This window comes from Schistocerca cancellata, chromosome 12, assembly GCF_023864275.1.
Source record: "Schistocerca cancellata isolate TAMUIC-IGC-003103 chromosome 12, iqSchCanc2.1, whole genome shotgun sequence".
NCBI classification, from domain to species: Eukaryota; Metazoa; Arthropoda; class Insecta; order Orthoptera; family Acrididae; genus Schistocerca; species Schistocerca cancellata.
In genome coordinates, this window is record NC_064637.1 from 34385582 (window position 1) to 34391646 (window position 6065).

Genomic DNA, 6065 nt, shown 5'->3' on the forward strand with positions numbered 1-6065 from the left:
TTTAAATTTTGAAATTCACTGAATAATTATATCAAATACTGAATATCAATACCAGTATGTTCCAAAAAGCCGTGCGAAAATACACGATTTTTTAGGGTCTTATCTCGGGCTGTACTGTCCACAGAGATAATGGGATCATCTGTATATCCATCCCAACAAAGGCCATACTGTAGCTACCTTACAAAACAGGATTAAAATTTAAACATTACCGCCGGCTGCCGTGGACGAGCGGCTCTAGGCACTTCAGTCCGGAACCGCGCTGCTGCTAGGGTCGCAGGTTCGAATCCTGCCTTGGGCATGGATGTGTGTGATGTCCTTACGTTAGATAGGTTTAAGTAGTTCTAAGTCTAGGGGACTGATGACCTCAGATGTTAAGTCCCATAGTGCTCAGAGCCTTTTGAACCATTTTTGAAACATTACCCACTTCCTCAAGCCCGAGCAAATCAAACAAATAGGCTGGTTCTTTTGTATCAGCTGTTGTCTAGGGTAGACATAAGGCGACTTTGTTCATGGGCGATTCCCTAGAAAACCCTAAAAAACAATGATTTTTGTGTACTAAAAGTATCAGCTGTGGGGACGGTCACTTCTATAAATTCTATTCATGGCAAATCGTCGAAAATTTTACCATACGTTCTTAAGATGATGTTCTCGGGAAACCTTGAATTTTTTTCAATATCGTTCTCTTTATTTATTTATTTATTTATTAATTTGTGCAAATAAATCTCTTTTTCAGTACACATATTGTACACAAGGTATTGGACAGAAAACCTTTTTAGCTACCGGTGTTGGTTTCTCAAACATCAAACGTACATTATTTAAATTTTTGTGTCACATTGGATCTATGCAGTTAATAATTACGAATTTCTGAAATACTGTATATTTATAACTTATTTGTACTATTAAAGATACAAATTACATTTTTTCTTGCATAAGATACTGTGAGATTGAATAGTAGCAGTTTTTCAGAAGGTAGGCTGTCACAGACTTTTTAAAGCTTTGTAGTTCAGGAAGAGAGATTATGTGTATTGGTAATCTGCTGTAAAGTTTTGTTGCAGCATTACAGCTTGTGATGTTACAATGATTAACATGTATGTCACTGCCTGACCTGGTACTGTAATCATGGACACTTTTGTTTTGAGGAAAAAGGTTTTCTTTTCTCAGTATGCTTTCTTGACATGCATGACTACTTCCAGTATACAAATGCAGGGAAGGGGTAGGAGATCCAGAGGTTCAAAATTACTGTACTTATGCACGGAAAACACGCGCGTAATATTTGCTCCGAGGTGTAAATGTAGTTTTAATTGACGTAGTGAAAAGGTTCGCAAGGGTCATGGGGTCATGAAGTATGGTTAAGGGTCATGGGGTCATGAAGTATGGTTTTAGTTGGCATTATTTCATCAACAAAACTTTATGATGCGCTGTCTCTGTGTGTGATGTTCTTAGGTTAGTTAGGTTTAAGTAGTATAAGTTCTTGGTGACTGATGACCACAGATGTTAAGTCCCATAGCGCTCAGAGCCATTTGAACCATTTGATTAAAAAGGCTCCTAACATCACTTAAAAGAGCTTAAAATGATTGCAAAAAAAACGCGAAAAACTGGAAAGATGGAATGATTGAAAAACTCCCAACTCCAAGGAGGAGTTGTACGGCACAAACGAAGGTGATAGGCGTATTTCTACATCTGAAAGATAATGCCTGTTCAAATTTCGTACCAGTCGCATGAGAGTTGCGCTAGTAACGCCAGAATGAGAATACAAATCTGGTTTGCTTTAAATACACCCCTATAACTATCGTGAGGATTATTTATCTTTGAGAGTGGACGTGGCGAGTTGACGCCAGTCGAGAAAGCCTCGAAGGCGCCATTATCAGTGCCTCGCTGAGTTTGCAGGTCTAAGGGAAGCTGGATGTTCCTTCTGCAGTGTTGCAGAAAAGGCTTGGCAGGAATGTAGCCCCTGTACACGATTGGTGGCAGCGGTGGTTACGGGAATGTACCCTCGCAAGAAGACCGTGCTCCGGACGGTCACGTGGCACACCGAGAGAGGGAAGTCATCGTGTTCGTCGTATGGCTCTGGCACATCTGCAACAGCAATTTGGCACCACAGTGACACAACGAACTGTTACAGAACGGCTACCTCCAGGACAGCTGCGAGCCAGACGCCCTGTACCATGCTTTCCACTGACCCTAAAACCCCCGCTGTCTGCGACTTCAGTGGTATCAAGCTAGAGCTCATTGGAGGACAGGGCGGAGGTCTGTTGCACTCTCTGGTGAAAGATACACTACTGGCCATTAAAATTGCTACAACACGAAGAAGAAGTGCTACAGACGCGAAATTTAACCGACAGCAAGAAGGTGCGGTGATATGCAAATGGTTAACTTTTCAGAGCATTCACACAAGGTTGGCGCCGGTGGCGACACCTACAACGTGCTGACATGACAAAAGTTTTCAACCGATTTCTCATACACAAACAGCAGTTGATGGGCGTTGCCTGGTGAAACGTTGTTGTGATGCCTCGTGTAAGGAGGAGAAATGTGTACCGTCACGTTTCCGACTTTGATCAAGGTCGGATTGTAGCCTATCGCGATTGCGGTTTATCGTATCGCGAAATTGCTGCTCGCGTTGGTCGAGATCCAATGACTGTTAGCAGAATATCGAATCGGTGGGTTCAGGAGTGTAATGCGGAACACCGTGCTGGATCCCAACGGCCTCGTATCACTAGCAGTCGAGATGGCAGGCATCTTATCCGCACGGCTGTAACGGATCGTGCAGCCACGTCTCGATCCCTGAGTCAACAGATGGGGACGTTTGCAACACAACAACCATCTGCACGAACAGTTCGACGTCGTTTGCAGCAGCACGGACTATCAGCTCGGAGACCGTGGCTGCGGTTGCCCTTGACGCTGCATCACAGACAGGAGCGCCTGCGATGGTGTACTCAACGACGAACCTGGGTGCACGAATGCCAAAACGTAATTTTTTCGGATAAATCCAGGTTCTGTTTTCAGCATCTTGATGGTCGCACCCGTGTTTGGTGACATCGCGGTGAACGCACATTGGAAGCGTGTATTCGTCATCGCCATACTGGCGTATCACCCGGCGTGATGGTACGGGGTGCCATTGGTTACACGTCTCGGTCACCTTTCAGCAGGATAATGCACGACCGAATGTTGCAGCTCCTGTACGGGCCTTTCTGGATACAGAAAATGTTCGACTGCTGCCCTCGGCAGCACATTCTCCAGATCTCTCACCAATTGAAAACATCTGATCAATGGTGGCCGAGCAACAACCTCGTCACAATACGCCATTCGGTACTTTTGATGAACTGTGGTATCGTGATGAAGCTGCATGGGCAACTGTACCTGTACACGCCATCCAAGCTCCGTTTGACTCAATGCCCAGGCGTATCAAGGCCGTTATTATGGCCAGATGTGGTTGTTCTGGATACCGATTTCTGAGGATCTATGCATCTAAATTGCGTGAAAATGTTATCACATGTCAGTTGTAGTATATTTGTGTAATGAATACCCGTTTATCGTCTGCATTTCTTCTTGGGGTAGCAATTTTAATGGCCAGTAGTGTAAGTGCCAGATAAGCTATTGCAAATGAGAAATGCTCGTATAACCGGTGTAACCGCCAGAATGTTGAATACAAGCACGCAAACGTGCATACATTTTGTTGCACAGGATCCAGGTGTTAGTTTGTGGGATGGAGTTCCGTGCTTGTTGGCCTTGGTCAGTCAGTACAGGGACGGTTAATGCTGTTAGTGGATGACGGTGCAGCTGTCGTTTGATGATGTCCCGTATATGCTCCACTGGAAACAGATCTGCTGATCCAGCAGGCCAAGGCAACATGTCGACACTCTGTAGAGCATGTTGGGTTACAACAGCGGCATTAGGGCGACCGTTATCTTGTTGGAAAACAACCCCTGGAATGCTGTTCATGAATGACAGCGTAACAGGCTGAATCACCAGTGCAGTATGTCCACGAGAGTGCTCCTGCTGCCATACAAAATCGCATCCCAGGCCACAGGTCCAGGTGCAGGTATCTGGCATGCAGAGCGGTTGGTTGCAGGCCCTCAGCTGGCCTCCTTCCAATCACTGCCATCACTGGCAGAACATACACTACCGGCCATTAAAATTGTTACACCAACAGGAAATGCAGATGATAAAAGGGTATTCATTGGACAAATATATTATACTAGAACTGACATGTGATTACATTTTCACCCAATTTCGGTACATAGATCCTGAGAAATCAGTACCCAGGACAACAACCACTGGCCGTAATAACGCCCTTGATACGCCTGGGCATTGATTCAAACAGAGCTTGGATGGCGTATACAGGTACAGCTGGCCATGCAGCTTCAATACGATACCACAGTTCATCAAGAGTAGTGACTGGCGTATTGTGACGAGCCAGTTGCTCGGCCACCATTGACCAGACGTTTTTAGTTGGTGAGAGATCTGGAGAATGTGCTGGCCAGGGCAGCAGTGGAACACTTTCTGTATCCAGAAAGGCCCGTACAGGACCTGCAACATGCGGTCGTGCATTATCCTGCTGAAATGTAGGGTTTCGCAGGGATCGAATTAAGGGTAGAGCCACGGGTCGTAACACATCTGAAATGTAACGTCCACTGTTCAAAGTGCCGTCAGTGCGAACAAGAGGTGACAGAGACGTGTAACCAATGGCACCCCATACCATCACGCCATGTGATACGCCAGTCCGGCAATGACTAATACATGCTTCCAATGTGCGTTCAACGCGATGTCGTCAAACACGGTTGCGACCATCATGATGCTGTAAACAGAACCTGGATTCATCCCTAAAAAATTACGTTTTGCCATTCGTGCACCCAAGTTCGTCGTTGAGTACACCATCGCAGGTGCCCCTGTCTGTGATGCAGCGCCAAGGGTAACCGCAGCGATGGTTTCCGAGCTGATAGTCCGTGCTGCTGCAAACGACGTCGAACTGTTCGTGCAGATGGTGGTTGTGTTGCAAACGTCCCCATCTGTTGACTCAGGGATCGAGACGTGGCTGCACGATCCGTTACAGCCATGCGGATAAGAAGCCTGTCATCTCGACTGCCAGTGATACGAGGCCGTTGGGATCCAGCACGGTGTTCCGTATTACCCTCCTGAACCCACCGATTCCTTATTCTGCTAACAGTCATTGGATCTCGACCAACGCGAGCAGCAATGTCGCGATACGATAAACCGCAATCGCGATAGGCTGCAATCCGAGCTTTATCAAAGTCGGAAACGTGATGGTACGCATTTCTCCTCCTTACACGAGGCATCACAACAACGTTTCACCAGGCCACGCCGATCAACTGCTGTTTTTGTATGAGAAATCGGTTGGAAACTTTCCTCATGTCAGCACGTTGTAGGTGTCGCCACCGGCGCCAACCTTGTGTGAATGCTCTGAAAAGCTATTCATTCGCATATCACAGCATCTTCTTCCTGTCGGTTAAATTTCGCGTCTGTAGCACGTCACCTTCGTGGTGTAACAATTTTAATGGCCAGTAGTGAACATTAACCTGTCAACTTGCAATGTTAATCACTTAAATATGTTACCTAGGCAAATGTATTTCCCAAATTTCATTACTTTACATTAATTATGTTTTGGTGTTGTGATTTTTGTATGAACGCGCAGTGAAATATTAAACAGGTATATAAATTGAAGGAGATCAGTGCTGTGAGCTGTAGTGGTACATTACGCGAATCAGCAGAGACGAGTGTAAATGTATGCCAGACCGGTATTCGAACCCAGGACCTCCTGCTTACTAGGCAAGTGCGTTAACCACTGCGCCATCCAGGACACAGCGTTACCGCAACTGTGCGGACCATCTCGGCACGCCTCACGACCGAAGCGTGCTCCCACCGAGCGCCAGCTGTCTGCAGTCCCTGTCCATTGACTCCGTGTTCGCTACTGAGAGAGTCCCACAGGACATCGATCAGACGTATTCGTACATCCGCACTGAAGGTGGTGGATCCATTGCTCAGCTAGCCATATCAAATTATATGAACATGTGGCCCAACTAGGGCATAACAAATTATACGAATGCGTC

The 6065-nt window shown here is 46.1% G+C and overlaps 1 non-coding gene across 1 annotated transcript; it reads right to left on the reverse strand.

The window, feature by feature from the left end:
• Positions 1–5742: 5742 nt before the first annotated feature.
• Positions 5743–5815, reverse strand: Trnat-agu (transfer RNA threonine (anticodon AGU)). Its single transcript has one exon. It is a non-coding gene; the product is annotated as a tRNA-Thr (tRNA).
• Between the last annotated feature and the right edge of the window lie 250 nt (positions 5816–6065).